The sequence below is a fragment of the Rattus norvegicus genome, chromosome 11 (genome assembly GCF_036323735.1).
Source record: "Rattus norvegicus strain BN/NHsdMcwi chromosome 11, GRCr8, whole genome shotgun sequence".
Classification (NCBI taxonomy): Eukaryota; Metazoa; Chordata; class Mammalia; order Rodentia; family Muridae; genus Rattus; species Rattus norvegicus.
This window is the reverse complement of record NC_086029.1, coordinates 62,325,563-62,347,788: the sequence shown is the minus strand read 5'-3', so window position 1 is coordinate 62,347,788 and position 22,226 is coordinate 62,325,563. Positions and strand designations below refer to the sequence as shown.

The following is a 22,226-nucleotide window of genomic DNA, read 5'->3' as shown; positions in this document are numbered from 1 at the left end:
TCCACTCCTTTCTTTTTCCTTCAGGAAAAAAAAATACAGGCCTCACAAAGACACAGCCAAACAGTACAAAACAAGATTGAGTAATACAAGGCAAAAGCCCTCATATACAAACTGGACAAGGCAACCCAATAGGAGGAAAGGAATCCCAAGAAGAAGCAAAAGATTCAGGGACACACCTGCATCCATTGTGAGGAATCTCACAAAAACATCAAGCCAGCAGCAATAACTCTCAGTGGACTATGGTGCAGACCCACGCAGACCCCAAACATGCTGCTGCTTCAGTTTCGGTGAGCTAATACAAGCTTTGATTGATCGATTCAGTGAGCCATGTTCTCCCCGTGTTCTCTATGTCTCATATTTCAAATGAATGTTTTAATTATGACAGAATGAGATGGAGTTAAATGGATGAGGATAAAATTATTGATAATCAACATGCTCAGCCCTCTCAGTTTGTACTTTGAAATTTCAAAGGCAATTAGTTGGGTTTTAAAGTGAAATATTATTGTGTAATATTTTTGAGATTCCCAATGTACTACAGGATGATTTAGGCAGCAAAATAATTACTATAATTGATCCAGATTAATATACCCATTTTCTAATATAGTTATGTTTCCTTTTTAATGAATATATTATTATTATTATTATTATTTTACATATTCACTTTACACCCTGCTTGCTGTCCCCCCCACACACAATTCTTTGCCTAGTTCCTCTTAACTTCTCCTCTGAACAGGTGGTAGCCCTCCTGTGTATCCTCCGACCCTGGCACATCAATTCTCTGTGAGGCTTAGGTGCATCTTTTCCCATTGAGGCCACACAAGACAGCCCAACTAGAAGAACATATCCTATATACAGGCTTTGGTATCAAACCCACTCCAGTGGCCCAGGACTTACATGAAGACCAAGCTGCACATCTGTTACATATGATCAGTTAAGCCTAAGTCCAGTCCATGTATGTTCTTTGGTGGTGGTTCAGTCTCTCATAGCCCAAGGGTCCAGGTTAGTTGACTCTGTTGGTCTTTGTGTAGATTTCCTATCCCATTAGGGACTGTACTCCTTCCTCCTGTTCTTCCATAAGAGGCCCCAAGCACCATCCACTGTTTGACTGTGGGTGTCTGCATCTGTCCAAGTCAGCTGCTAGGTGGACACTATAAAGGAGACATACATGCTAGACTCCTGTCTGCAAGCAAAACAGAATATCATTGATAGTGTCAGGGATTGGTAATTGCCCAGGGTATGGGTCTCTACTTAGACTATTACTGGTTGGTCATTCCCTCAGTCTCTGCTCCATCCTCTATCCCTAAATTTCTTGCAGACAGAGTAGAATTTTGGGTTGAAAGTTTTGTAGGTGGTTTGGTGTCCATACTGTTCTACTGGGGTTCCTGCCTGGCTACAGGAGGTGGCCTCTTCAGGCTCTATATCCCCAGTGCTGTGAGTCACAATTTAGAATTCCTCCATTGATACTTGACTGACTCCTTTATCTCAAATTTCTGTCTCTTCCTGGAAATGCCCTCTACCTCCCAACCCTGTCAGTTGTACATTTCCATTCATTCATGGCTATCTGGTCATCCCTCCTCTCCCTTCCCTCACCTGATACTGAACCCCCACATTCCCCTCCTGATCACCTCTTCCGCTTTGTTCCTTCCCTCCATCTGCCTAAAATATCACTATTTCATTCCTCCTTCTAAGAGATTCAAGCATCCTCTCTGTGCCTTCCTTCTTGTATACCTCCTTTGTGTCTGTAGAGTGTAACATGGATATCCTGTATTAATATCTACTTATAAGTGAGTATATATAATAAGGTACATATAATAAGTGAGTACATTTCATGAGGTCCCATTTATCAATTATTGATCTTAGAACCTGAGCCATTTGTATTCTGTTCAGGAAATTGTCTCCTGTATCTATGTGTTCAAGGTTATTTCCCACTTTTTCTTCTATGGATTTAGTATATCCAGTTTTATGTTGAGGTCCTTGGTCTACTTTTACTTGAGTTTGGTGCAGTTGTGGGGGTTGATATGTTATCTTAGCTTTAGCATTTTTCTTTTCGAAATATGAGTGACCTTGTGTTTGAGACATAGATATTCAGAATTAAAAAATAATCTTGGTTGATTTTTCTTTTGATGAGTTTGTCTATCCCTGTCCCTTTTGATTAATTTTGGTTGAAAGTTTATTAGATATTAGAATGGCTACTCCACCTTTCTTCTTGGGGAAAACATTGTTCCAGCTCTTAATTCTGAGATATCTTTATTGCTGAGGTATGTTTTTCTGTACACAGTAGAATCGTGAATCCTGTTTTTCTGTCCATTCTGTTAGTCTGTTTCTTTTTATTGGGGAACTGATTCCATTGATGTTGAGAGATATTAATGACCAGAGATTGTTATTTCCTATTATTTTGATGTTTATGGTGTGTGTGTGTGTGTGTGTGTGTGTGTGTGTGTGTGTGTGTGTGTGTACCTGTATGTGTGCTTCCCTCCTCATTTTTGCTGATACAGAATTACTTATTCTGTGTTTTCTTGAATGTAGTTATCCTCCTTGGGTTGGAGTTTTTCTTTTAGTATTTCTTTCTGTAAGTCTGGATTTGTAGATAGATATTGTTTGAATTTGGATTTTTATTGAAATATCTTTTTTTCATATATGGTGATTGACACTTTTGCTGGGTATAGTCTAGGTTGACTTCAGTGGTTTTTTAGAGTTTGCAAGATATCTATCCAGGTCCTTCTGGCTTTTAGAGTCTCTGCCAAGAAGTCAGGTATTAATTCTGATAGGTCTCCCTTTGTATGTTATATGCCATTCTTCCCTTGAGGCTTTGAATATTCTTCCTTTGTTCTGTAGATTTTGTGTTTTTATCATTATGTAGAAGGAGCATTTTTCTTTTCTGGTCCAGGCTATTTGGTGTTCTATAGGCTTCTTGTATGTTTATAGGCACCTCTCTCTACGAATTGGGAAAGTTTTCTTCTATGATTTTGTTGAGACAATTTTCTGGGCCTTAGATCTGGGAGTTTTCACCTTCTTCTATTCCTATTATTCTTAGGTTAGGTCTTTTCATGTATCCCAGATTTCCTGGATGTTTTGTGTTGGAAATTTTTTTTAGATTTAACATTTTCTTTGATAGATGTATCAACTTCTATTGTACTTTCTATGTCTTTTCTCTCTTCCCTCTCCTATGGTGATGCTTATGTCTGTTGTTCCTGTTCTCTTCTCTAGGTTTTCCATCTCTAGGATTCCCTCAGTTTCTGTTTTCTTTATTTTTTTTTATTTGCACTTTCAGGTCTTGCAGTTTTATTTATCTCCTTCACCTGTTTAGTTGTGTTTTCCCATACTTCTTTAAGGGATTTATTAATTTCCTCTTTAAGGGCCTCTAGCTTCTTTATAAGATTGGGTGTCAGGTCATTTTTCTTGTGGTCCAGTAGTGTTGGTAAATTACAATATCCTGTAGAAGGGTAGCTGTGCTTTGAAAGTGTCATATTGCCTCAGCTTTTGTTGATTGTGTTCTCTGGAGGATCTTTAGCCATCTGGATGGCTTTGGTCCCAAAATGTTCATGTTTCAGTAGGTATTAGCAGGCAGCAGGCAGAGGTAACTTCAATAGTTCTGGTTGGCCAGCCTTTTATGACTGTCCTTGGACTGTATGGTTCCAGATCTACAGGTCAGGATCTGGAGGTCTGTATGGTTCAGGAACCACAGAACTAATGGAGGTCTATCTGGGCCATCAGCTTGTTCAGATCAGCTTGATGTGCCCGTAGGACTCTGCAGGGAAGATGGGTAGGGGACCGGAAGCTTACCAGTATGGTTCAGACTCAGCAAGTCTAATGAAGGTGGGAGGAGAAAGGGAAGGAGAATGGTGGTCCCCCTGGGCTGCTCAGTGCAGCTTGACCATGCTCCAGAGGACTCAGAGAGCAGAGATGATGGATGGAGGAAGGGAAGTTTGCTATATGGTTCAGTATCCACAGGTCTAATGAAGGTGGAAGAGAGGTGGGAAGAAAATGTCAGTTCCCCTTCACTAGTAGGTTGCTTAGGGCAGCTCAGATTGCTCCGAAAGCATAATTATGTTTCAAAAAAAATTGTCACTTAATAATAAGGTATTGCTGAGTCTTGCTTGCCCATGTGTAAGGGACAGCACGACATGGTTCCTGCCCCTGGAAGAGAGCCAGGATGTGGGCCTCCATGAGTGTCCATGGCTGGTGTGGATGTAAGGCTTGTTTGTATAAAATATATTCTTTTTTCTTTCTTCACATTCCTCCTTTGAGGAATGTCCTCTCTGCCAAGGTAAATGACTCCATGGTAATCAGAAACAGCACAAGTCCAGGAGGAGAGAGTGTGGCTAATATCTCAGCAAAATGGAAAATGTTGAGACCTTCAGGACAGTCCTCAAGGCTGGGGGAAAGAGCTCTAAAAACATGAGCTTGAAAATATATAATTTCTCACCTATGTCAAATATAAGAATGCAATATGAATTGTTTATGGAGCTTCACAGATCTAAAGAGAGGTAGCTGCACTGTGAGCCAGCTTCTCAGAAAGATACTAAGGAAAGAGATAAATTGATTAAAGGAATGACAATTGTAGGGCAAGATCCTACGCATCTGAGTTTTTTTTCTGAATGCTTACAAAGGCAGGCAGATTCCTGAGTTCAAGGTCAGCCTAGGACTGAGGGAGTTTAGTTCCAGTACCAGTTGTGGTAGGAATGGTAATTTCAGCTATCTTATTGTCCGCGTGTGTGTTTGTTGTATCTTTTTATGATTCAAGGGGCTGGGTTCATGAGACACTGATTCATGGGATAATCAAAGGAAACATGGGGTAATGATAGCATTGATATGTAAATAAAAGACTGGTATTTTGATCTTCAAGAGATAAACTAACAAGAGAGTTTTTTAGAATAGCAAGAAAAAGCTGCCTCAAGCATAATACACACTACACACACACACACACACACACACACACACACACACACAGAAAGAGAGAGAGAGAGCTAGCAGGCTTAAAAGCTGTCTCAAGAACACACACAGAGAGAGAGGTATCTGAAAGCTGTCTGGAGCAAAGAACATAGGCCATCAGCTTGTTACCCACAATTTAACTTTTAGTTGTTTGTTTTGTTGATCCCAGACACCCCTTCCTCAGAACTCCCTCTCCAAGCCCAGGCTGGTCTTTGGTAAAGTATGCTTTTATTAACTGTAATCTTCATATTGTATGTTACAAGTCTAGTAGATTTGTCACATTGTTTTCTTTGACCTATATTTAAAAATAAAGAGAACAAGCTGTTATTATATTTTGCTACAAAACATTGACTCTGTCTAATCAAACATCTGAGAACTTAAGATTGTTTTATCCAGAGCCTGAGCTTTCAAACAGACAATGCTAGATCTTATCCATTAAAAAAAAGTCAATTAAATTTTGCAGAATAATGGAACTAGGAATATAGAGTAGAAAAATGACCTCTAAAATTTTCTGTGCAGAAAACTTCTTGCAGAAAATATTAAAATACATAGAATCTGGAATTCTAAAAATTGTATCTTATAAATGTATCAAACACATGCCATTATACATATATGTGTATGTATATGAAAAATTAAAATGTAAGCTGTAAGTTTAGAGTTAAAACTTCCTAACCCATGTATATTACTTTCTCAAATGGAAAGGAAGAAGAAACACACACTAATGTAGAATAAATATGTGCCATGAAGACACATGTGGGTATTTTAATCAGTTGTATTTTAAATGTTGATATTCACAAAGCCTTCACTGAAGGTAAAAGGAAATGACACATTTTCATTTGGCATGAGATATATAAATGGACACCCAGTCTCTATCTCTTTTTAAGACCTCATTGCACTCAGTAAAAGTACTAAGACTGCAAATGTCTACATTATTATCCACTTTATTCCTTGTTACTTGGCACTTGGTTTCTTTACTATTTGTGTATAGCATAATGATCTTAGCAATATGTTGAAAACTCTGGAGAATCAAAGCATAGAAAATAAAGAGTAAAATAAGAAGCTGTTCACAAGTATTACTTAAATAGCATAAATGCATAAGTAGCTATTTAATCTAGCTGATAGCCTTCTTTAGGGCTGCACCAAACTTAGTGGTAGATGTGAAAGAACCTTGAAGATTCTGCCAGACACCCAAAGACCAAGTTCTCAACACAAGGATATTTGCCCCAGAGGAACAAAGGGTAGGGAATATTGACAAAGACAGAAGATAGAGGGTGAGGGAGAAGGGTAAAAGGAATAAGGTAGAAAGGAAACAGATATGTTCCAGGAGGGACAAAGATTGCATCTGTATTGAGAGAAGGCAGGCATGGCCCAAAGAAATGGCCTTCTATAAAAAGAAAACAGGAAACCCAGTGTTATGGTAAGTTGGGTTGTTTGGATTATTCATGATAGAGTAGATAAAAGGGGGATTTTTATTGCTGTACTTCAATACTTTGACCTTGGAAGTCAGCCCCAGGGGGAGGCAGTGGCTAAATAAGGGAACAGACTGTCTTAGGGTTTTACTGCTGTGAACAGACACCATGAATGACATAGGCAACTTTTATATGGACAACATTTAATTGGGGCTAGCTTACAGGTTCAGAGGTTCAGTCCATTATCATCAAGGTGGGAGCATGGCAGCAACATACAGTCCACATGGTGCAAGAGGAGTTGAGAGGTCTATATCCTCATTCGCAGGCCTCTAAAAGAAGAGTAGCTTCCAAGCAGCTACTACAAGAGTCTTAAAAGCCAAACCCACAACGACACACCTACTCCAACAAGGCCATACCTCCAAATAGTGCTACTCCCTGGGTCAACCACATATAAACCATCACATTCCAATCCCTGGCCCCCATAGACTTGTTCAAACATATGCTGGTCATATCTAGCCATAGCATAATAAAAAAGCACATTTAGTCTAACTTCCCATGTCCTGGTAGTCTATAGCAGCCTCAACAATGTTAAAAGTCCAAAGTTCCAAGTCTCTTCTGAGATCCATCCAATCACTTAACTGTAATCACTAAAATCAAGACAGGAAACCAGCTGGGTAAATGTAAACTTGGCATCTCCATGTCTGATGTCAAAGTGGTCTTCAGATTTCCAACTCCTTTTTTCATCCTTGTTGACTGCAACAAATATCTTTTCCTAGGTTGGTTCCACTCCCTGTTAGCAACTTTCCTCAGCAGACATCCCATGGCTCTGACACTTCAAACATCTTGGTGTCTCCAAGGCAACTTTAATGTTACAGCTTCTTGTTTCAATGTCTAGGATCCACGCATGATCTTCTCGGCTCCTCCAAGGCGCTTGGATTACTCCTCTGCCCTCTGTAGCACTCTAAGCTCCAGTTGATCCATTGCTGCTGCTGTTCTTGGTGTATCCCATGGTACTGGCAACTCCAATACACTGGGGTCTTCTGCTGCAACTAGGCTTCACCAATAGCCTCTTATAGACTCTCTTCAGGGCAACATGCCTCAAATTCGTTGCATGACCCCTTCATTCCCAGGCCGTCAACTATAACTGAGGCTGCACCTTCACCAATGGTCTTCCATGACCTCTGACAGTGCCAAGCCTCAGCTGCTCTTCATGACCCTTCATGCCTTCAAAATCAGTACCACCTGGCTGACTCATATACATTACCATATATATCTGTAGCACAAGGTACAACCTTGGCTATCTCTGGAACACAGTCCCTTTGTTTTCTCAGAAAGCACTCCCCAGAAGATTTCACCTCAGTGATGCTGATCTCTTCTTAATCACCACTAATTTCTTAGCTCCAGCTACCCAGCATCAATTGTCCCAGTCGTCTCTTCTAGTTTAGACTCTAAAGCCAGAGCTGCTTGGCCAAATCTATGGAGTTCTGCTGCTTGCTGGAACTGGCACATGGCTCTCTTGTTCTATTGCATTATCACCCGCTTTCTGTTTTCCAACATCTTCACTGCCTTAACTTGGCTATCCTGGAACTTGCTCAAAAGATTGAGGTTGAATTTAGAGATCTGTATGCCTGTCTCCTGGGATTAAAGGTGTGTACTCTTATGCCTGGATTTAAGCTTTTCTTCACCTAGAACTTGCTCTGTTCAAGGCTGGCCTTGAACTCAGAGATCTGTTTCTCTTTGCCTCCTGGTATTATAGGCTAGTACTAGCATGCATGGACTTAAACTTAGTTGAGTGGGATCATGCCCTAAGGTCGCTACTCCCTTAATTCAACCTAATGTCCTTGAACACAGGATTCAGTTCAATTTTACTTCCTGGTTTGCCTTTTATACTAGAACCATATATTTTATATTTTTCCTTTCTCAGCTTGCAGCTTGCTATGCTTGTTTCAAATGTTCTTCATGAGACTTAACCAAAGAGCAAAGTCTATGTTGAGTGTTGCTGAGACTTCCTTCATCAATGCAATTAATCTGAGTTTTTCACCTTAGCCTCAGAAAGACTCTTCAGACAAGGACAAAAAAGTAGCCACATAAACATACCACAAAAACAGTCCACATACTGAAATTCTGGACTGAAACCTCATGGGCCAGGTCCTCATAATTCAAATCACTTTGAGTAACATTGTCCTCCATATTCATACTAGGACAGCCCATTGAGTCCTATTTAAGGAATTCCACTGCTTTCCAAATCCAAAGTCCCCAAATCCACATCTTCCAAACAAAAGGCCCATCACAGCAATACCGAAGTCCCTGGTACCAACTACTTACTGTCTTAGTAGAGTTTTACAGCTGTGAACAGACACCATGACATAGGCAACTTTTATATAGACAACATTTAATTGGGTCTGTCTTATAAGTTCAGCGATCCAGTCCATTATCATCAAGGTGGGAGCATAGCAGCAACTTCCAGTCCACATGGTGGCATCTGAAGCCTCTAAGACTAGCTTCCAGGCAGCTAAAACAGGGGTCTTAAAGACCACACCCACAGTAACACACCTCCTCCAATAAGGTCACACCTCCACATAGTGCCACTCCCTGGGCCAACCACATGCAAACCATCACATAGACCTTCGTGGATAGCTTTAGGAATGTAGTTTAACAGTTTAGCAAGACAGAGGGAACTGGGGAAGGATCAGGCCTACCAGAGTCATGTTTGTCTGCTTGGGCCATCAGAAGGTGTTAGCCAAATTGTCTCTCTGTCAAGGAGTCTGTTTATTCACTAATTATTATTATAGTCCTGGGTTGACTATTGTCTAAATACCAATATTGGTATTAGCCTCTGAAGAAGCAGCTGGCAACAAACAGTGCTAGTTTATTCTCCATATACATGAAACTGACAGAGAAAGCACAGACAACCAAACATTGAAGAGTAGAAGTGACGACAACTGAAGTTAATAAGGCGATCACAGAAGTGTTGAATGTCAAGCACAGTGAGCAGAGGGAGTAAAAGATAACTTGATGACCAGTGGGAGAAGACCTAAAAGAAGATGGCAGCTGCCCTGTTGAAAGATATCATCAACCAGCCAATAAAAGCAGTAGGAACACTCACTACAACAGATGGTGCTTTTCACAGTCAGAGAAAACAGAGTTCAAAAATGGGAAATTGGTTTGCAAGCAGAGAGTAAAGTTATCAAGGGATACATTGTACACATCTGGGTATTCACTGACTCCTTCCTTCTTCGAGAAGTACATGCTGAAAGTGACCATAAGTTAGCATGCTCAGTAGAGCTAGAATATGGTATGAATTGAAGAATCCCCTAGTTCTTTTTTTTTAAGAATTACTTATCTATTTTCTGTATGTGAATACACTGTCCCTCTATTCAGATACACCAGAACCTACAGATGATTGTGAGCCACCATGTGGGTGCTGGGAATCAAACTCAGGACCTCTGGAAGAGTAGTCAGTACTCTTAACCACTGAGCCATCTCTCCAGCACCCCACCCCACAGACAATTTACAGACAATTGTGAGCTGCCATGTGAGTCCTGGGAATTGAACCCGGGTCCTTTGGAATTGTAGCCAGTGCTCTTAAACCCTGGCCATCTCTCCATTCCGCCCTGAGTTCTCGAAACTTAAAATAAATCAAGTGAAATGAAATGCAGACAAGTAATTATAGGAAAAAATGTAAGTTGTTTTATTTTTAAAAATTATTCTGTATTTTTTTAAACTCTTTTTAACATTATTTCATGTGCATTGGTGTGAGGGTGTCAGAGCTCCCGGAACTGGAGTCACAGACAGTTGTGAGGGCCACGGGGGTGCTCAGAATTGAACCTGGGACCAACTCAAAAACAGCCAATGCTCTTAACCACTGAGGCATCGTTCCTGCCCCGGGAGCTGTTTTAATAACACATATTGGGGGAAAGCTAAATTTACCTACAATTTTTAAGACAGTTGTTAATTGACATTAAATGGGAGTGACAATGAGGAAGAATGAGGCAGAGGAGGGGGCTCCCCAGTGTACCTCACAGAGATATGGGGCCGGGGCAGAGAGCACAGCGGAAGTCACAGGAGATTAACCTTCAACAACAGAGCGGTAATACTGCAGTACATAGCAATAATATGAGGTCGAGAAAGATTTGTGGAGAGAATCAGAGGTTGGTGCATGGAGCACTTTGCATGCTGGGCTAAAAAAAGTATCCCAATTTCCATCCTGAATCAGGAGGTAAAAGTAAAGAAGATGTCAAGTGTGTCCCAGAGGTTTCATGGCTACTGGGATATGTTTACAATTCATCTAGAGAAGGAATAAAAAAGAAAAATTGATTTGGAGACTTTATGTACTCTTGCTGAGTTTAAAGTGTTCAGGGGATTTCTGAGTGGTGTTGGCCAACGGCTGATACATTTACAACCTTCTCAGGAGGAATGCCCAAGTAACCTAGATGTGGAGCAAAAGCAGGCAGTAAATACTATGTATAAAGCTGTGTTGCACTGGCCCTAAGCCTGTACCAAAGTAAATGGAAAATTGTATCATTAGCCAGAAATGTAAAGAATATCTTCACTTAAAGAGGGGTTCTCACTCAATTTTCAAGGATACATAAAATCTGTAATCGGAGCAAAGGGGGTGTTATAAATGGCAGAGGCAGATGTATTAAAAATATGAAGAAATACAGGCCAACAGGAATAAAGAAATGGATGGGAAAGATTTTCCAGCATAACCCAGCGTTAAGATCTATTATCATTATATCATCAGTATATCTTTGAATATGTGTGTGTGTGTATCACAGACTCATACCCATGCATATGTGCACACACAAACATGCATAGATATACACACAAGCACATACAAACACACAGACTCACAGACAGGTACACACACACATGTGCAATCATGCATATGTAGACACACACTAGTACTAGAATAGAGATAGAAATGGAATTGTTGGATAGAGATAAATGGGACCAATGGCTTATGAATCATCCTTCACTATGTAATGGCTGTAAATGAAGTGAGAGAAAGAAATTGTTAATAACAAAAACAACTGACTCCTGTTTAAGTTGAGTTTACAATGTTCTATCAGATCAGTTTCCTCAGTCCATCCTCCTACTGAAGTCAAAATTTGAAGATGCTCAGCTTTTACCTAAGATTGTAAATGCCAATAGATATTTGAACTCTCTTCTAGTTCTCCTCACAAGATCTACCCACAATATACCTTACTGGGGCCAAGTAGGTCCTTCTCACACTTAACCATGTTTTGACCCATGAATATTTTCTCCTTTTGTTGTTTTACTCAAACCGAACATTTCAAAGAGTGAGAATGTACTTTTTCAAGGGCCTTGGTAACTCCCAAAGGCACCAAGAATGGCTACCACACCCGTCTCATCTATAGTCTCTTTGGTGATCAATAAGATGTTATCAGAAAGGTATTGCTCTCACTCAAAGCTTTCCAAGTCCCGTGAGACCACCAATGGTAGTTTGAACTTAAACAGACCTCTTGTTTAAGTCTTTATAGAAATAAAGAAATTCACCCTTTGAAAAACAATTCATTTGTGAAAGATTGTGGAACTCTAGTAATAAGACTCTTAATAAACTTTTTTTTAATTTTTGGAAAATAAAGAAGTTGTGTTTGTGCTTCATGACAGCAATGGTAATGACCCTTAAAATATAAGTTCTTGAGTCTAGCAGATAAATATTAAAAATTGAATTTAAGAAATACTCCTGATGTTTACATAATAAGTTCTGCTTTAGTTCACGTACTTTTGTGGTCAGTGTGTGCTTGTCAAATACTGTTTAACTAATTTCTCATATGGTTTTCTTTGAAACACTTTAGGATAATTTGGGGGAATGATTGGTTAAAGTTATCTTATAAAAACCATAAAATTGTTAAATCTTTATTTACATTACTTAGTTCATCGCAAGATCTATAAAATGACATAATTTCCCAGAAAACTATTATTGAGTTAATTAATCATATCCGATTTATAACTAATTGTGATCTTAAGCTAATATGGAGAGATAATATGAGGACATGTATTTTTTACATTTCAAATAGTTAAAAACCCCAAGAATCAATTTGGGGAGCAAAGGTCATGGAAAGTTGGTGTATAGTACTTGGAGTGAAATCCTGGGCTCCACAATGCTACTACGTTTTTGTGATGGTTGGTTTTGGTGCCAACTTTCAACAAATTAGAATCACATTATAGGGAGCCTCAACTGAAGAAGTGTCCTGATTGCCTAATCGATTAGTTAATCAGGGTGGGAAGACCTTTGTAAATGTAGGAGTCATCTCTTAGCAGTTGCCTAGAGGAGCAAGAGAAGGAGAGGGCGGAAGTGGAGGCAGGCATGGCAGGACAATTACATGCTTTTCCCTAACTTGGCCATCCATCCTGCTGAGGAGTTGATTTACCCTATTGTTGCTGCTGCTGATTCCCTCACTGATAAATCAGAACCAGATTTCCCAGCCTTCCATGATTGACCAAGGACCACTGGCTCTCCAAGTATTCAGTATTGGGTTGGTAGGTACTATTGAGGCACCCAGGAACACGGACCAAGCAAGTACTGGGTTCCCAGAGTATCAGGTAAGATACTATTATTACTATTTCAATAAAAGCTAATTTAATCTCTCTCTCTGTCTGTCTCTCTCTCTCTGTCTCTCTGTCTCTCTCTCTCTGTCTCTCTGTCTCTCTCTCTCTCTCTGTGTGTGTGTGTGTGTGTGTGTGTGTGTGTGTGTGTGTGTGTGTGTGTGTGTGTGTGTATTTCTCCTGTTGGTTTTGCTACTCGAGAGATCCCTTGTCAATGTAACACAATGAACATAAGACATTTGGCTTCCAGTTCCAGTCTGTCACTAAGGATCACAGATAGATAAATGTTCCCAGTTATCTTGACCAGGACAGACAGAGACTGGATTTAAGCTTCCATTTGAAATAAAGACAAGTAAACTTAATAAATAAATGGTCTTTGATAGATATCAGACGAGAGAGACAGAGAACAAACAAGGATTGCTAATCTATGTACTAATGACACATGAGAAAAGATTAAATCTAGAAAGTTCCAGAAAACATACATTAATGTATAGTGAGAGAACAGAGGTAGGAGGTTGCCTTGCAACATGTATCCTAGTTGAAAAGGTTGTAGAGGGTGCAGGAAGGAAAGTTTACAAAGGAATATGGAGAATCTGTAGGCCAGCACTGGCGTTGTAATGCTGTTTTCCTGTAAAAACATCATAGATATGCACACTTATCAAGCACATCAAATGTACATGCTGACACTGCCATTACTGCTATATGGGAAAAAAAATTCTGTGTCTTTGAGGAAGGTAGAAACTTGAATATCACTTGTCTTTGAGTGGTGATAAGAACTCTTACCAATCTTAGAAGATTATTATTTAAACAGCGAATTTGTGTTTGAAACCCTTAACACATTACCTAGCATTTCAGAGGAATTCAACACACAGGCTTCTTTGTACATCTCCAGATGGCGTCACGTTCCCCTTTCTTTCCCACCCTCTATTGTCCATGGAGAGCACATTATACATGACCACGAGTTTCCCCCGTGACCCATAAGACCAGTCATCCTGGAAACACCACTCTGGGTTTGTTGGCAAGACACTAATCTTCCCGCCTTGCCATGCTGTCTAAAGCTTGGCTGCAGCACATTAAGCTCCATGTGTTCTCTCTGCTGCAAGCCTGTCGGTGGAAGCCAAACTGCCGTGGTACCAATCCTTCTTTCAGGCCATATGATGGGAACAAGAGGGGATGGAGGGAAGCTGCAACTGGAGAGATTCTAACACGTATTCTGATGTTCCACAACTTAGCGTGTCAGTGCGTATGACAGATGTGTTTCTCACTGTGTTTACATAGCTTCTGCGTACTTGGATAATAATTAAAAATCAATTTATGACACACAGTTTATGGCCCTCCCTCAAAGCTACACGCTGGAATCTTAACCCTGGTATTTTTACATATAATTCTACTTTGAAATAGAAATTTTAAATTTATTATTTCAGTTTGGTGTGTGTGTGTGTGTGTGTGTGTGTCTGTGTGTGTCTGTGTGTGTCTGTGTGTGTGTGTGTGTGTTTCAAATACATATGTGTGCTTGAAGATGGGTGTGTCGGGGGACACATGGAGGCCAGAGGAGGAAATCAGATGTCCTGATAGTCACTGAAGCTGGAGCTAGGCTGTTGACAAACAGGTTCCTATATCCTCTGATCTCTGTCCCCCACGGCACTGAAGGTCCAGGAGCATAGGACCATGTTCAGGTCTTCATGCAGGTGCTGAGGACAGTTTTGAACTCAGACCTTTATGCTTGCTCCACAAGCTTTCTTAGACACCGAGTCCCCTGGAAATAGAATTTTAAAGGAATAATTGGATTAATTTGAGGGGTTATTCAGGTGGACAGCAATCCCCATAAGTGTCTTTATGGGAAGAAAAATACAATGGAGGCTCTGCTCTGACGTGTACAGGGGAAAAAATCCCACAGAGAAACACGAAAAGATGACTGTTCAGAGCAAAAAGGAAAAGCCTCAGAAGAAAGAAACCATGAGGACGCCTTACCCATGACCTTCTGGCTTCCATATCTCTTAAAAAATAAAGTTCTGTTGCTAAGAGCAAGCTTGAGTTACCTCATACACAGATTATTTTTATTGTTCCTCTAAACTGATGTTTACTCTCTCCTATTAGAACCCACCATCTGAAATCCCTGGGAACTATTCATTTGCTTTTGAGTATTTATAATCACTCCATATCGCTCGGTAACTCACATTTATATAGGCCTATTTAAAAAGTTCTCGGGTCTTCTCAGTATACTGCCTTTGTGCCATTCCCTATGGTTCTTTTTGCTTTGCTACAGCTTTCCTGGATCGACTCCTACTGTGTTGTTGGAAGTGTGGTCAATCCTATTATTCATTCTTTAGCCTGGACCTTGTGCTCAAGAGGGTCACAGTACCTCTAGAATCTTCTTCCTCATTTCCTGTAAAACATTCTGGCTTCTACACTTAGATACTTTCCTCCCACTCATTAAACTGATGAATGCTAAATTTATGCAATGGTAGTCTATGAATCCTCTTGGAAAAGTTCCAGTCAAGTTGAGAAAGGAAATACGGGCGCTGCCACTTATTTTGAAAATTGGAAATCCTACTTGCTGTTTAGTTCATAATTTGGTTAAATTTTATAATGGCATCCAAAGTATATAATGGAAATGAAAATTGGAAAATACTGATTAATTCTTCTTTGAGAATTTAAGTCACTTCTAATTGTTGAAAGCTAGATGTCTTAGTTAGGGTTTTACTGCTGTGAACAAACACAGTGACCATGGCAAGTCTTATAAAGGACAATCTATATTTGGAGGTGGCTTGCAGGTTCATAGGTTCAGTCCATCATCATCAAGGTATGAGCATGAGAGCATCCAGGCAGGCATGGTGCAGGCAGAACTGAAAGGTCTACATCTTCATCTGAAGGCTGCTAGTGGCAGTTAGGTTGAGGGTGTTAAGCCCACGCCCACAGTGACACACCCCCTCCAACAAGGCCACACCTCCTAATAGTGCCTCTCCCTGAGCCAAGCATATACAGACCATCACATTAGAAGAACTTTGGAACAAGAAAAAAAGAGATAGGTCTCAAAACAGGGGGTAAAATAGATAATTTGGTGATTAAAAGCAGTTCTTCAATGTCTATACTCATTTCTTGAATCTAGAATAATTATATAGCAAAGCCTTAAAGGTCTGTCTGAGACATTTCATGTTTTTAATTTATTTTTTTCTTTTGTGCTAGAGATCGATAACACTAAATTACATCTCCAGTTTGCATAATCTCATTAGCATGTTATGGACTTAGACTGTTCTCATATTTATAAACCATGGCATCTCCTCCACCTCCGTCAGATATTCCCAACGTGTTTTCATAAAGTACAGATGTCTGGAAACATTCCAGCTCTGTGAATCAGAATTTTGAAGGCGATCTGGACCATTTCCATCTTGCTTCCAATTTCTTGGTGATGGACAGGTAATTGTTACAACATTCCCCAACTAAGGAGGAAGATAGGTAAGTAGATGGAAATTATCAAAGTGTTCACACTCTTCTTGATAGGACTGTTGAAGACAGGAAGCAAAGCAAAGATATTGTTAGATGTCCAAGGTGCTCAAAAATCAGCTGTGCACAATATGCTTATTGATTATTGGGTTTTGTATTTATCTATCACCCTTAATTATGTTTCAGGCTATCATACAAAGAATGATCTTTTCCTAGTAAACCATACATTAAATTCATTGCATAAAATACCTAGACCAAATAAAATGAGCTGGTATTTTTGAAAGCAGTATGTGATGGTCAACCTAGACTGGCAACTGGCTTAGGCTGAGAAATGCTTAGAATCATAGTAAGTCAATTGCATCTTTAGGTCTATCTGCAGGGGTCTTTCTAGAGACAATAAGACAATGAGGCTCTATCCTAATTCGTATACTAATTTTAATGGATTTATAATATAATGAGCTTATTAGGAAGTGGTAGAAAGTAGAAGTTGAAACATTTGAAGGATGTAGTTCCTTGATTCACTTAAGCCACATCCTTGGGAATGTAACTTCCCCTGGCCCATCTTTCCATTGCCTTATCTCTTGTCTCTTGACATGCAAACAATACTCAATAGCCTTTATGTTCTTACCACCACATTGCTCTCTGAAACAGATAGATAGATAGATGATAGATAGATAGATAGATAGATAGATAGATAGATAGATAGAAATGTGTGTGTGTGTGTGTGTGTGTGTGTGTGTGTGTGTATCCAAATAACCATCAGCTAAGCCCTCTGAAACCATGAGCCAAAATATAACTTTCCTTCTTCAAGGTGTTTATGTCAGGCTTCAAAACATCATGGTGATGAATCAAGTCATTAATATTATCAAAGAGCTTTATTGATTGTGATTTTAGAAATCACAAGGACATTTTGAATAAAGAACTAAAGAAGTTATCCACTAATTGCTGTGTCCTCTAAGAAAGTACATTAGGCTTTCGTTGCTTGGTTCCTTGGTTGGCGGCATAGATCCAGTTCAGTGCAGTTGATGAGTTAACAGTTGTCCAAGCATAAGGACCTGAGTTTGAATCCTTAGCAGCCATGTAAAATCCTGTTACAGCAGTAGGATTCTGTCACTCAAGTGCTTAAGGGGAGGGAAGATAAGGAAGGGTGGGTCCCTGAAGCTTATTGGCTAGTCAGCCTCTCTCAATCTCTTTCAATCTCTCTCTCTCTCTCTCTCTCTCTCTCTCTCTCTCTCTCTCTCTCTCACACACACACACACACACAGACACATACACATACATACACGCACAAACATACATGCTCACATAAACACATACATAACATTAAAACACATGAAAAAAAGAGAGAAACTTAGACAACCACTGAAAAAAATCATCATACACTGAAGAAAGATGTATTCATTCAACTCACATCCATGACTTCTTATGGCAACTTTGTAAAAGTCACTATTTATATTATCATTTGTAGGGGTTCTTATAACAACTATGGTATTTCAAATATCATGTGATTAAAAAATATTCCTGGGCACATAATCTGTTTTTTTTTCCTCAAAGATTCAAGATTCAGTGTTTCCTGATCCAGGTTAGTATCTTGGTAATAATTTATGACCATGCTTTATCTGCTAATTACTATAAATGACAGCTAGAGTCACTAGCATTCTTACCTGCTGGAGTTGACTAATGTCAATCAAATGTCTGGATGATAAATGCTTTGTCTTTCTGAAATTCTTTGGAAGTCAATTTCACCTTCTCAATATACCCTGAGCCCTCAATATTAAATCCCCTGATTCCTGCTGCCAGCTTCAGTAACCTGTTCTCCTTATGAGATAGATAGATAGATAGATAGATAGATAGATAGATAGATAGATAGATATAGATAGATAGATAGATAGATAGATAGATAGATAGATATCTCATAGATAGATAGATACATAGACAGATACATAGATAGATGCATAGATAGATAGAGTCAACTGCTTTACAGACATACATGTACACTGTAAGGAATTCGATTGTGTGGTTACAGCAGTTAGCCTATCTTAAATCTTCTGTGTGGTCAGAGCCAGGATTGCAGATGAGGAGGTTCCTGACCATCTGCTAGGGAAATACTTCTTGCTGGAATTCAGAAGTCTTTTTGTACTCTTCGGGCATTCATCTGATTAGAAGTAGCGCCATACATCATGGAAAACCATCTACTCATAAAATTCACCAGTTTCAATGCTAATCCTTTTTAAAAATACCCTTCATGTTGACACATGAAATTAACTATCACAGTCCCACACTATCCACACATGATGTTCCATTCATTCAACTAGATTTCATCTTCTAATCATGATGATCCCCTGTTCACTCTCGTGTTCTCTGTCATGTATTGGCAGAAGATTGAATAATAGCTCACTCCTACCACACAGATACCCATGGTGCTCTTGGGAATCTGACTGTGCCAAATAGCATGATAAGTGAAAGGGAGCAAGTACTTCTACCCGAGTGAAAGATTAAATGGCACAAGTAACTGCACAAAAGATGAAGTTCCATACCTTGCTTCTTCATTTTTATAGAGGACGTTTTACATAATGGCTCACTTTTTAATTCTTCAATACTAAAGTCTTTGATTCTGACATAGCAAAATGATCAAGACTCAATTTATTTGGAAACAGAGAGAGTATAAGAATTGATCGTGGTTCTGGGGGTTATGTGGCAGAGGACTAATAACTGGGTAAGCCAGTGGTTTATTAGCAGGGGGATTTTCTTCAACATTTTGCTGAGTAGATATATTTTTGTTGTTATAAAAGGGGAACTACTTGAAAAAGGAAAAGAAAGCATCTACACACACACACACACACACACACACACACACACACACACACACACGAATTATTACCCTGACCCCAACTATCAAAGTACAATGGTATAAAGATTGTTCAGGAACTGGTAACCCTTCAGCAACAATGTAAAACATGCAGACAGAAGTATGAGGAAATAACAGAATACAAAGATCATTCAGACAATGATGACTGGTCACACTTATCGATCTTAATGTTCAGAAAATTCAGTTGTTACAAAGTCATAAGAAAGAGTGTCTTACAGATGTACCTGAAGCTTTGATAAAACACAGATCAGTAAAGTATCCAGTCTTTCAAAAGTTTCTGTTCTTGTTTTGCTTTCGTTGATGCTGTGTCTCTGCTTTGTTGCCTTTCTTAAGCTGGTTGATCTGGATTGAAGTCTAAGATGTGGCTTTCTAACAAATTCCCAAGTGTTGGTCCCTGTGAGGCAAATTTGTAAGCACTAGACTTTTCAGAAAGTCCAGAGGCTTGGAAGGACCTTGGGGATTCAGTATATGACAAAGACGAGGCCAGTAATTAGAATAATTCCTTAAGAAGATTCCTCAAAGACCAACCAACATAAAGGACACATTGGCTAGAGACCAAATCAGCCCAGAGAAATGGAAATTGAAGATCCTGCCAGGAGTCAGTGAAACATCAATGACTTGGGAACCTGGGACATCTGGGGCACAGAAGCTCTAAAAGCATTTGTCTCTTGACCCCAGCTGTGTAATTATAGCTTGCCTGGCATCTAGGATTAACCATATGCATGGTCTGTGGTTCCTTATGAGGAACCTTCTTGAATAAACTCTGAGCTGACAGCCTTCAGGCAGGCTGCAGGGGCTGCATTTAATAAGTAGGATTGAGGCCACAAACTCAGGGTGACAGAGGAAAGGAAAGCTCCCTCACCTCACGTCACCAGATCACTTCGAATTCTATTTCTTTCTGGGTCAAAAGAAAAAGGAGCAGAAGATATTGCCTCTGTTTCTGCCTTGTCCTATTTTCCAAATTATGCTTAACAGGCCTGGATAAACCCATACATCAAAAGCCTTTGTGCAGTAAGGACATTTTGCAGTAATATAAAATTTGAGGGCCCGTCAAGCAGATGATGTGTTTTAGAATCACACACAATATCTAGGAATTCTCTTATTCAGAAAGCTCTGTGTGATGCATGAACGGATTAGGCTGCTTTCCCCAAACTCAATTTTCTGAAAAGTATTACTTGCTTACTTCTCCTAGTCCTATGGGGAACGGGACAAAATGACCCCTTTAGGCAACTGATCTTACCGTTCTGAGGTTTTAGGCACAGCAAATAGAAGTCTTGCAAAGCAGCGAGTGAAAGACTGCTTCCTCTGGTAAGGGGTTTTCCTGCCTAAAAACTTTTAACCGCTCAAAAATACAAAAGGGGAAAGAAAATAGAGAAACAGGATTATGCCAAATGCTTATTAATTTTCCCCCACAGCATCTTAGCCTTTTAAGAACCGGTGATAGTAGCATCCTTCAAGCAGAAAACTGCCCCATGCTTCCCTTCCTGCCCTCAGAGAGCCTATGACCTGTAACCCCTCCATCACTGTGGGTTTTGCTTTTCTCCCACCAGCTGCTGAGTGACAGTCCAAGCTGCTACAGTGCATGCACTTCCCTATATTGACAGCTACCGAGGACACTGCCACCGCATACTAATCTATTGTTCTAGTAAAACGCACCCGCACTATTTTAAACTCCTGATTTGGAGCTTCAGTTACTGCTGGGGGAGGGGGTATGGGGGAGAGGTGAAGAAACAAAAAGGCAAATGAATAAGGGAGGGGAAGATTAAAAAGAATGGCAGAAAGGAAGACTGTTGTGATTAAAACCACAATATGGCAACACAGTAAATTGTGTAAAGCCGCACAGTATCTTTTGAATTTTGTTCTGAGTGGATTCTGAGCCCCAGTAGGGGTTTAAATTTTGGGTGTGTGAAGTAGGCCTCTAAGACTGACAGGTTTAACACCCTTCCCAAGAGTTTCCTGAGAGCCTCTAGGACTAAACGTGGAGAAGCCCTGCAAGTTTGTGTGCCCAAACACTGTCAGGGAAAAGAGCCTGTGCTCCTCGTCACTGAACTCTGCCAGCTGAGAGGGGGAAGGCAGGATGACAGGCAGCAGCTGCCGGGTGAGAATGTCTGGGGAAAGAAGCCCAGGTGCTGGAAGATTGATCAGATTTCTCGTGGGCCCCACGTTCTACGGCACCCATCTGTTCTGGGAATTCCCCACCAAGCAAGTCCCCCTCCCCCATCTCCAGCTGTTGGACTGCCTCGTTTTATGGAGCCTTGCAGTTTGCGTTGAATATGTTCCCCCAAAATTCATGTGCTGAAGCTCTGATCAACGGTACGATGGTATGAGGAGGTGCGGCCCTTTAAAAAGGAAATACAAGATAAAGAAGGTCATAAGAGTGATTTTTTTTTTTATTCTCATCCGGGAACCGGTACCTCTATTAACGGAATAAGAGACATAGGATGTGACACACCTTTCCCCTACTCCCTGTTCTTGTCTTTGCTTCCTTTCTGGCTTCAACTTTTGTCCCCCATGGTGATGACTTTTCAAGGAATTTGGAGATAGTTCGGATTAAAAGGTTCCATCGCATCTTTTTTTTGAAAGTAAGCACCTTCATCCTTTCAAAAGGAGGAATTGTTTTACGTTCATTCCATCGATCCAACACCCAACCAATCATTTAATATGCTCCTGGTGTGGAAGATATAGTGTGAGACACGGAAACATAAAACTCTGTAAAACAAATGAGCGAAAATGAGGAAATAGTGTCCGTCATGGGGTGACAGATGCTGCAGTCGAGAAAGCTCAGGAAGGAGGATGAGGGAAAGGTCCTAATGAAACAAAGGCTTAGAAACTTCAGCCTGCGGCAGAGAAGAGCCAGCATCAAGAACAGGCTCCAACCACATGTGTCCCTGAGCAAAACCACCACAAGGATAAGAGGGAGACAGCCCGTGCACACTTCTTCAGCAAGACCATGCTTGATATTTTTTTTTTAATAACAAGGAAGACTGTAGAGCTGTAAT

At 40.1% G+C, this 22,226-nt stretch overlaps 1 long non-coding RNA gene across 1 annotated transcript in view; it reads right to left on the bottom strand.

Annotated features, from left to right (window-relative positions):
• Window positions 1-17,266: 17,266 nt before the first annotated feature.
• The window catches only part of LOC134480988 (uncharacterized), a 30,606-nt gene continuing 25,646 nt past the window's right edge, over window positions 17,267-22,226 (bottom strand). The window contains exons 6-9 of the long non-coding RNA XR_010056115.1: window positions 21,680-22,219; window positions 20,468-21,566; window positions 19,452-19,621; window positions 17,267-17,446 (exon numbers count right to left, since the gene is read on the bottom strand). This is a non-coding gene — a long non-coding RNA (uncharacterized LOC134480988). The remainder of the gene's footprint in view (window positions 17,447-19,451; window positions 19,622-20,467; window positions 21,567-21,679; window positions 22,220-22,226) is intronic.